The sequence below is a fragment of the Sceloporus undulatus genome, chromosome 2 (genome assembly GCF_019175285.1).
Source record: "Sceloporus undulatus isolate JIND9_A2432 ecotype Alabama chromosome 2, SceUnd_v1.1, whole genome shotgun sequence".
In the NCBI taxonomy this organism is placed as follows: Eukaryota; Metazoa; Chordata; class Lepidosauria; order Squamata; family Phrynosomatidae; genus Sceloporus; species Sceloporus undulatus.
Genome location: NC_056523.1, coordinates 14,399,386 through 14,410,036, shown reverse-complemented (window position 1 = coordinate 14,410,036; position 10,651 = coordinate 14,399,386). Strand labels below are relative to the sequence as shown.

The 10,651-nt window shown below is 45.6% G+C and overlaps 1 protein-coding gene across 3 annotated transcripts in view; it reads right to left on the bottom strand.

Annotated features, from left to right (window-relative positions):
* Positions 1–7,185, bottom strand: part of LOC121921278 (sodium channel and clathrin linker 1-like) — a 33,533-nt gene extending 26,348 nt beyond the window's left edge. For 2 of the 3 annotated variants that reach the window (XM_042449110.1, XM_042449112.1), the window contains exon 1: positions 2,596–2,705. The gene's annotated coding sequence lies outside the window, so the exon portion shown is untranslated. Of the gene's footprint in view, positions 1–2,595; positions 2,706–6,985 lie in introns of those variants that run through there. The other variant, XM_042449111.1, reaches the window with a different exon arrangement.
* Between the last annotated feature and the right edge of the window lie 3,466 nt (positions 7,186–10,651).

Sequence of the window (10,651 nt, the reverse complement as noted above, 5' to 3'; positions counted from 1 at the left end):
ATAATAATAATAATAATAATAATAATAATAATAATAATAATAATAATAATAATAATAATAATAATAATAATGCCCAATTGTAACCTGTCTCTCTGGATCAAGAAGCTCAAAAGGTGGCCAGGAAGAAATGGGGCAGATGGTGATCGATTTGTCAGAGGCAAAAAAGGAGAGATCAACAAAGAGAGGGAGAGAAGTAATTTCCATGCTCCTAGCAACACCTGCACCCAGCAAAGATATAGATCCGATTGTTCATCCCAGATGGATCCCAATCTTGAGCTTCTTTTAAAAGAAACAACACCAACAAAGATTAATGTTAACCTTATCCCGGCCCCAAAAGAGATAATTTGGTTTTTCAGGATATCAATTTTGGGCAGGTCAGCTTCTTTTTCTTCAGATGAGCATCTTGACAGAGGAGTTTATCCCGTGAGTATTCCAGAAAAAATTGCATAATTACATAAAACGATTTCACACGGCATCACACAAACCCCACCATTAAAGTGGTCACAAAGAAGCATTAACATGCATCTTTTTACTTTCGGGATTTCAGTGACAATGCATTTCTGATATTACTTTATCTGCACAATTGCATGTGGTAATCATTCGTGCAATTGCTCGCCATTTTCATTTTATTTGCGGAATGCTTTAAATGCACTTTAATCTCCCTTTAATCCCAAAATTATAGCCCTGGTGTGATAAACTCCAGAGTAACTTCTTCTGGTTCATAAAAACTGATGCCCAGTTTGTAAAATACATAAAATCTTTTAAAGTTGCTGCAAGGCTCTCCTGTGATTTTTCTTCTCTTGTAAACCAAAACCATGAAGAAGAAACACCTTTCCAGAATGTTGCCTTCATTTCCAGGCCTTGCCCAGATCTGGCATTACTGACCTAGAAAGATGTCTTACCACTGATCCATTTAACCTGGAATTCCTTCCTCTGACTGAACTAGCCTAGGTGCATCTTCGTCGTCTTTCCTGAGCCTGTTAACTAGAGACACTAGGATTCAAACCTGGGGCTTGCTGCACACAAAATGCCAGACCAGTCCTAACATTTGGCAGAATGAGGCAGCCACTTCAGGCAGCAGAATTTTAGTGGCACAAAAAGACAGTAAATTGTTATTAGCTTATCATTGCTGCTGAGTTTTTGCTGTCAGGAAAAAGGAAAGCACTTGGAGGATTTTCTCCCTCACATGCAAAAAACAAGAATAATTTGGCCATCTTAATGTGTCTGTGCTATCCACTTCTTAGCAAGCAAAACGTCTTAAACCAGCTTTGATGCAAAGGAAATGCTGCTCCCACACTGCTGTGTCCTTTCCCCACTAGCCAAAGGACAGATTATCTTGGAGCAAATGCTCCAGGGATCTTAGGGCCTGAACAGACAAGCCAAAATAAAGCTGCTTCGGGTCATTTTGAATGTATGCTGTTTAAATGACACACACATCTTAAGAGGCCAGAAGCTGTGCCAAAGCTACACTTTAGTCCTTAGGACTGAAGCATGGCTTTGTTGTGGCTTCTGGCTTCTTAGGATGCATGTGTCATTTAAACAGCACACTTCCAAAGTGGAATGAAGCAGATTTATTTTGGCCTGTATGTTTGGGCCCTAAGAGTCCAGGGGCCCCACATTGCTGCTGGTACCACATGCATGCTCCTATACAGAGTTATGGGCATGCTCCTTGTACTGTGCCACTGTCAAGAGAAGAAAGCTCTTGGGGAGAGCAGGAGTGAAGACTCCACTTCTCTCAAGGGTTGGCAGTGTTCCCCACTCATTCCAACCCCGTACTCCAGCTGCAGAAATAGTGAAGAAGAAATTGGAGTGTTGGTCTCCCAGGGTGCATCTACACTGTAGAAATAATGCAGTTTGCCACCACTGTAAGTGCTGTAGCTTCAGCCTATGGAATCCTAACATTTGTAGTTTTACAATGTCTTTAGCCTTCTTTGCCACATCATAGGATTCTGTAGGCTGGAGCCATGACAAGTGTCAAACTACATTACTTCTACAGTGTAGCTACCCCCACTCACTGAAGCCCTGGCTTTGGTCATGCCAGCTAGGAACCATGTGTGTGGTGTGGGGAGAGGAATGATACCCAAAAGGTCACCCCTTCCTCAGACCTGAAGGAAAAGGCCAGGCATGAGCAAAAGGGAAGACTGTTTTTGGAACTGCTGCATGACCCTAACCATCTTGTTGTTGTTGTGTGCCTTCAAGTCATTTTTGACTTATGACAACCTGAAGGCTCATGGGGTTTTTCTGGCAAGATATGTTTACAGGAGGTTTGCCATGGCCTTCCTCTGAGGCTGAGAGCATGTAACTTGCCCATGGTCACACAGTGGGTTCCATAGCTGAGTCAGGATTCGAATCATGGTATCCAGAGAGTTGTAGTCTGACACCCAAACCACTACACCATGTTGGCTCTCAACAACAAGATGATTCCAACAAAGCTCTCAACAACCAAATGATTCCAACAAGTAACCATCTTACTCCAGGCCAGGAGTACTGTAATTTCCCTCTAACTCCAGGGAGAGTCCTAAGCTAGGAGGTTCTTTCTCCAGGGAGGCCTTTAAAGAGATCTCGAAGAAGCCAAAAGGGAGACAAGGCACTTACCTGTCACAAACCTCCAGGCAGCTCCCAACACATTGCAAGTGACTCCCGCAGCACACCTTAACCCTATGCAGCCGCACAGCAAAGATTACACAGAGAAACCTATACCCCAGGCCACAGCAGTGCCTCAGTCTCCTCTACCTGCCTTCCTCCTTCCCTCACTCCACCCAGAGCAAAGGGCAGAGAGATTAAGGTAGCACACCTGGCAGATACTGGAGCCACAAGCCCCACCTTCCAGTCTATGGGGAAAGAGGAGGGAGGGAGGGACTCCCACTCAGGGATCCCCAGCCAGGTGCTTTTCTAGCAGTACAAGGAGTCTCTTCTTGCCCTAAGCAGGTTCCTCTCTGCCTGCATAGAGCCCTTGGGTTGCTTTGGCTCCCATCTTGTGCCATTAGGGGCCAGCAGCACTGGCCCACTTATTTGTTTTTATAATGATTTGTCAATAAAAAGAAGAAAACAAACATTTACACTGTAAACAAGTCAGGTGAGAGAAAGAGTGACAATTCCACATGCATTCAAAAGTAGAAGAGAGCCAGGGTGGTGTGGGGGTTTGAGTGTTGGTCTACGACTCTGGAGACCAAGGTTTGCTTCCCTGTTCAGACATGGAAACCTACTGGGTGACCTTGGGAGAGTCACACACTCTCAGCCCCAGAAAACCCCATGATAGGGTTGTCTTAAGGTTGTCTTATGTCAGAAACCACTTGAAGGCACACAGCAACAACAAGAAAGAGTAGAAGAAAAGATGCACCTTCCCTTTACAAAAGGACCTGTAGTTAGCAAGTAATAACATATTTCCACAAAGGAGGCACAGAGTTAATGTTATGATTGACGTAATGAATAAATGAGTACCCAGTCTTGTAAAACCCAGACTCAGTCTCAAGCATCTTATTTCATGCACTTTTGTTTGGCCTACAGTTCCTATCAGTCTTAGCCAGTAGAGCCAACCATTATGGGAGCTGCAGTCCGAAAGCAGCTCACAGGCAACAGCTTCCCATCCTTGGACTAGAACTGCCACTGTCTCATTCACTCAATGCTCTTGTGTGACTGTGACAGGTGGGAGTTCATCTAGTGATGCCGTCCTCTTCACCTCACCAATCCAAGGGGAAAAGCTAAACCTGACCAACTACTGCCTGTTAAGACACAGGAGTCTGCTTCCTTAGGAAGGGAACAAAAAACAAACACCCCCAATACATGCATATGCACACGCACAGACAGACACACAGTTTCCAACAACAATGAGGTCCTGGCTCCTCTGGTTTTCTATGGAGTTTATCACACTGGGGCTAATTTCGGCATTAAAGAGATATGAAAGTGCATTTAAAGCATCCTGCAAACAAAGCGAAAATGGCAAGTACCGTATATACTCATGTACAAGTCGACCTCATGTATAAGTCGAGGTCAACTTTTGGGGCCAAAAATATGGATTTTCATATAACCCATGGATAGGTCGAGGGTGTGCTCTCCTCAGTGTCTCCCTTACTGGGCTTTCCTCGCAAAAGAAGCTCAGCAAGGGAGAGGCTTTTGGGTGATTGTGCACCCACTTGGGAAAGAGCCTCGCCAAACAGAGGCTTCTGGGGAAGGTGATCACCCTCCCCAGCATCCCTTCAGCGGGGCTCCTTCCCAAGGGAAGGGGCCTCGCCGAAGAGATGCTTCAGGGGAAGGCGACTGCCCTCCCTAGCTTCTCCTCAGCCAGGCCCCTTCTCGGGGGAAAGAGCCTGGCTGAAGAGAGGCTGCAGGGTGCACGAGCGTCTCCCTCACTGGGCTTTTCCCGTTGGAGGGAGCCGAGCCAAGAGGGGGCTTTGGGGCAATCGGTCACCCTTGCCAGCGTCTCCCCAGCTGGGCTATCTCTTGCAGTGGTAGCCCGGCTGCGGAGAGGCTTGGTCAAAGTACCGCATTGCCCCGTAGATAAGTTAACCCACGATTTTGGACACCATTTTGAGGCAAAAATTTCTCGACTTATAGTCAAGTATATATGGTAATTGCACAAATTATTATCACACTCAATTGCACAAATAAAGTGATATCAGAAATGCATTGTTGCTGATATCCTAAAAGTAAAAAGATGTGTGTTAATGCTTCTTTGTGATCACTTAATGGCAGATTTTGTGCAATGTCGTCTGAAATCGTTTTGCATAATTATGCGATTTTTCTGGGATATTCATGGGATCAACTCACAATCTCCTTCATGTGATAAGCTCCCGGGGCTACATCTGCACAAGTCTAGGAAAGTTCATTCTACCATCTTCTTTCTTCCAGTTAGTCTCAAAGGAGCTACAGGATCCCATTGCATATTGATTTTCCTTATAGACATATTCTTATAGACATATGATGGTGAGGAATCTATATTCAGGACAAGAGGCTACTGTCAGAACAGAACACAGAGAAACAGAATGGTTCCCATTTAGCAAAGGAGTCAAACAAGGCTGCATCTTATCAACCTATCTGTTCAGCTTATATGCAGAACATATTGTAAGGAAAGCAGGCTTGGACACAGAAGAAGGAGGAGTGAAAATAGGAGGAAGGAATATCAACAATCTAAGATACACAGATGACAGCATTATACCAGCAGAAAACCTCAAAGACCTGGAACAACTACTAAGAAAGATTAAGGAAGAAAGTGCAAAGGCAGTCCTACTGTTGAACCTAAAGAAAACAAAAATAATTACAATAGAGAAACTATACAAATTCAACCTAGAAAATGATGAAATAGAAATAGTAAAAGAGTTCTCATACCTGGGATTAAACACCGATAGCAACAGGGACTGCAGTCAGGAAATCAGAAGATTAAGAATCAAAGAACTAGAAAAGATTCTAAAATGCAAAGATATGCAACTGAGCACAAAAGTTAGAATCACATAAGCCTTTGAATTCCCAATGACCATGTATGGATGTGAGAGCTGAACAGTTAAGAAGATAGGAAGAAAATTAACTCATTGGAAATGTGGTGCTGGAAATGTGGTGCTGAGGATCCTGTGGACAGCCATAAAGACAAACCCACTGAGCAAGTCACACTCTCTCAGCTTCAGAGGATGGCAATGAAAAATTCCTTCTGAAGAAACCTGTCCATGATAGGTTTGCCTCTGGGACGCTATAAATGACTCGAAGGCACAGAACAACAACAATAGCCATACCTGGGGTAGCCGTGTTGGCCAGGTTGCCAAGTACAACAACATCCAAAATCCACCCAGCAGTGATACCTTTCGGAGGCCAACCAAAATACACAACTTATATGTGGCAAGCTTTGAAAACTCCACTGGCTTCTTCCTCAGGCAAAAGGTATTTAAAATCATACGCTGGGGAGGGGAGGTGGACAGTATTTTTTATAGATGAACCAATGAGATGTAGTGATTTGAGTGTTGGACTCCAACTCTGGAGACCAGAGTGCAATTCCCAGTTCAGCACTGAAAACCCACTGGGTGACCTTGGGCGAGTCACACTCTCTCGGCCTCAGGCAATGGCAAGCCTTCTCCGAACAAAACTTGCCAAGACAAGAAATCCGCATGCTAGGGTCACCTAAAGGTTGAAACAACTCAAGGGCATAAAACAGCAAGAACAACATTTCCAATTACAAATAAATCACTTTGCAAACCGAATTTATAGATGAAATAAACACTAGACCTGATAGACAGTAACTCCCTCAGGTCTTGGATTCCACTTCATCACACTCTCCCTCTCTCAGACAATCCTCGAGGACTCCAGATTCTTCCCCAATCTTCCCAAAGTGCATCCTTCTCTCTGGTCCAAAACACACTGCAGAAATCAACCAGTCTGAGACCGCTTTAACTGCCCTGGCTCACTGCGAGGGAATCTTGTGAATAGCAGTTGACTGTGGCACCAGAGTTCTCTGACAGAGAAGGCTCAATGGCTGCATTCCCAATTACAAATAAATCACTTTGCAAACCAAATCGATGGATCGGTTTGGCAGTGGAGCGTGGTTCACACTACATTTGCCCCGGTCGCATTTTCTTGCTGCAAAATAAAATAACCTACTTGTGGTTCACATTCACAAATGAATCGATTCAAAATGGACCCGCTCCAGCTGGCCAAAGGGCAAGTTCCAATCGATTCCGATCTGCATCTGGTTTACACTTGCGCAGAATTGATTTATCCAAAAAGACGCAGGATACAAGGCTCTAGCACATGGCCCCCTTCCTGAAATGCTTCAGCAATTCGGGTCAAGTGCACACCAGGGTCATTTAAATGGGTTCAAACCAATTTATGATCCAGTTTAAAAGGTAGTGGGAATGAGGCCAATGTCTCACAAAACTCCAGTCCCCAGGATTGCTCTGCACTGAGCCAGGGCAGTTAAAGCAATCTCAAACTGGATTATTTCTGCAGTGTGTGTTTGGGACACAAACATAGCTTCCCCCCCTCCTTCTTGTAAGATTGTTACCTCTCTCCTTGGCCTCCAGGACCAGCTCCATCCTCCTCCTCTTCCCAGGCAGAGTGAGGCTTCTTCTTTGCCTTGAAAGGGCTCCTCAGAGCCCCCTTCCCTTCCCTGACTCCTAATTGCCTTTCCAAGCTGTTTGTAGACAACAAGCCACTTAAAGGGACCATGTGATGGCTGGCAATCCAAGGCTTTGGCCGGGCTAATCCCAGGGCACCTCGGTCAAGCTGCCTCTGTCTGGACCTCCAGCTGGCCTCCAGGGAAGAGAAGAAGGAGGAGGAGGAGGGAGGCAAAAGTTAGGGCTGGAACTGGAAGCTGCTGCTGCTGCTGCTGCTGCTGCTTGGAGCCAGGATGCTTGGGACCATTACCATAGCCAGCCACCAGGGGGCGCCCTGGACCAGCCTCCTTTCCAGGGCCTTAACTAAGGCCTTGACTTACCTGGCACCTGGCTTCCTTGCTACCTTCCCTGCCTTGCTTGCCCAGGGCGGGGATCTTTCTTCCTTTCCTTGTGCCACGTCGCCTGACCTTGTGTTGCTTTGGACCTGAGCCACATAAACCAGGACCTGCTCAGTTCTCACACCCCAAGTTTCCTGGATTTAAAGATAATAATAAAATAAAATAATAAAATTTTGATTTCTATTCCACTTTTTGCCAGGCAATCAAAGTGGCGTACAACAAGCTAAAATACACCCATATATACATAGTATCCCCCCTTAAAACAAGATTAAACAATATAAGATTAAAACTAACATGCTAAAATCCAATTAATCCAAATACTAACCATGGGCAGAGTTCGATAAATGGGAAGTCTTATTCGTGGCTGAGTATTTTATTCCAGGAAGGCCTGCCGGAAGAGAGCCATTTTAATGGCACTTTGAAAACTCTCAGATTGGTAATTTGACAGATCTCGTCCAGCAGGCCATTTCATAAATTGGGAGCGGTTTCAGAAAATGTCTTCTGGGAGGTCGCCGTCAACTTGGTCTTTAAGGGCTGTAGTAAATTCCTCCCAGAGGACCTGAGTGTACAGGGCAGATTGTATGGAAGCAGGCGATCCCTTAGATAGGTTGGGCCCAAGCCATGTAGGGCTTTAAAGGTGATAACCAACAGCTTGTACTGTGCCTGGAAACTGATAGGCAGCCAGTGGAGTGACTTCAATATTGGTGTTATATGGTCACTCCTTGCTGTTCCTGTGGCTGCCATATTCTGTACCAACTGGAGTTTCCAGACTAGGCACAAGGGTTGCCCCATGTTGAGCACATTGCAAAAATCAAGTCTTGAGGTTACCAATGCATGTACTATGGTTTCAAGGTCACCCCATTCCAGGAAAGGGCGCAGCTGGTGTATCAGCCGAAGCTGATAACAGGCGCTCTTGACCGTTGCATTCACCTGATTCCTCATCTGAAGCGCTTCAGATCGAGGCAAGTTACAGTAGCACAACTGGTACAATAAAATACATAATCAAAACAAACCCACAATACATAATCCTCTATCCTTCCCCCATAAGCAAAAGCAATAACAGTAAAAATACAGATTAAAATAGTTAAAACAGGAAAATTGGAGTGAGTCAGCTTGGGGCAGAGAGGAACAATCTGTATTAAACTATATGGTAATGTGGGAATATGGGGAGAAGTCAGTCAGTCTGGGAAGGCCTGCTGGAAGAGATCCGTCTTGACAGCCTTTTTAAAGGCGGCAAGAATAGTGATATGACAGATCTCCTCTGGCAGGTCATTCCATACTTTAGGAGCAGCAGGTGAAAAGGGAAACCACAACCAATCTGGTCTTCTTTGGCTGCAGTAGATTCTTTCCAGAGGACTTGAGTATGCGGGATGGATTGTATGGAGGAAGGTACTCCCACAAGTAAGCTAGATCTAAGCCATGTAGGGCTTTAAAGGTTAAAACCAACACATTGTACTGCACCCGGAAACTAATTGGCAGCCAATGGAGAGATTTTAGAATTGGTGTAGTTAAATGGTCAACTCTGGATCTACCGGCAACCAATCTGGCTGCCATATTTTGCATCAGTTGAAGTTACCGAACTTGGCACAAGGCTAGCCCCATGTAGAGCGCATTGCAGATAGCACCCTGTTACTTTGTAAAACATGGCAAGAGACCTTGTAGCACCTTGGCATGCTGCTAGAAGACCTCTTCACAGACCAAAGTTTCTGTGTGAGAGAGTCTATCTCATCAAGAGGAGAATTCAAGGACATCTGGTCCAAAACGCTCAGCAGAAACCATCCAGTTTGAGACTGTTTGACCTGCCCTGGGAACTGTAGTTTCTGGTGGCCCCGGAACTCTCTGACAGAGAAGGCAAAAGGCTCATTCCCATTGGAGGAATAACCCGCGTCCTGATTCGGCTCTGCCCTGCTAAACAAATCAATTCCAAAAGGCCCCCCATTCCCATTATGAAAAGGGGGCCTGTTTGGAATCGATTTTCCCCATTGGCACACTTGTTGTTCCCATTGGGGAAGACGGAGCAGTCCTTCAGCCGGTAACACAACCCCCCCCCGACCCCAGAGATATCACACACCCCCCAGTGCCGCTGTTTTGAGAGAAAGTTGTTGTTGTTGGGCTGATTGTTCATGTAGTCCAGTATTGTCCTGACTGGCAGCTGGAACTTCCAAGGACAGAACCTGGAATTCATTGTGTCTGTGTGTGTTGTGTACCTTCAAGTCATTTCTGACTTATCAGGACATGAAGGTGAACCTATCATGGGGCTTTCTTGGCAAGATTTCTTCAAAGGGAGTTTGCTATGGCCAACCCCTGAGGCTGAGAGCATGTGACTTGCCCAAGGTCACCCAGTGGGTTTCATGGCCAACCTGGGATTTGAACCCTGCGCTCCAGAGTCCTAGTCCCACACTCAAACTATGGTGTTACACTATGCTCTTAAAGAGCTACTATTCCAGTGTGACTCCTCTAGCAGCCTCCTGTTGCATGCTGGGATTGGCAGTTTTAAGGAGCTGAACTTCTCTGCCTGAGAATTCTAAATACCTCTCCTTAAAACTGCCAATCCCAGCATGCAACAGGATGCAGCTAGAGGAGTCACACTGGATAGTACCTCTTTAAGAGCTCGTCTGATAAACACCTATGACACCACATGTAACATAAGCCTTCCTAGATATCTGAAGAAGTAGATTGTATAAATAATGTGCTTAAACCACCAGGGCTGAATCCTATGGAATCCAGAGATTTGTAGTTTTGTGAGATAGTTAGCTTTCAGAAAGCTATGGCGCCACCACAAACTACAAATCCCAGAATCCCATAGGCACACCATTTTAGTACACCATTGTCTACAATGGGACTTGAGCATCCACGGATTTTGGTATCTTCGGGAATCCTGGAACCAATCCCCAGCAGATACCAAGGAACTGAGCCCTTCCCAGAAGGCATCTGGCTCCATCCTGGCCTCTGAGGGAAGAGGAGGTAGGCCAATCCCGCCAGGCCTCCCCAATGCCATTGGGCCTATCCTTAAGAAACAGAGCCCTCCCTCCAGTCGATCTGCCTTGGTCCAGGCCTCAGAGGGAGAGGTGAACTCCAGGACCTGATCCCCTTCCCCACAACCATTCCTTTTCCTTTTGTGTCATGTCTTCTTAGATTGTAAGCCTGAGGGCAGGGAACCGTCTCATTAAAAGATCGTATGTACAGTGCTGTGTAAATTTACAGTGCTATATAAAT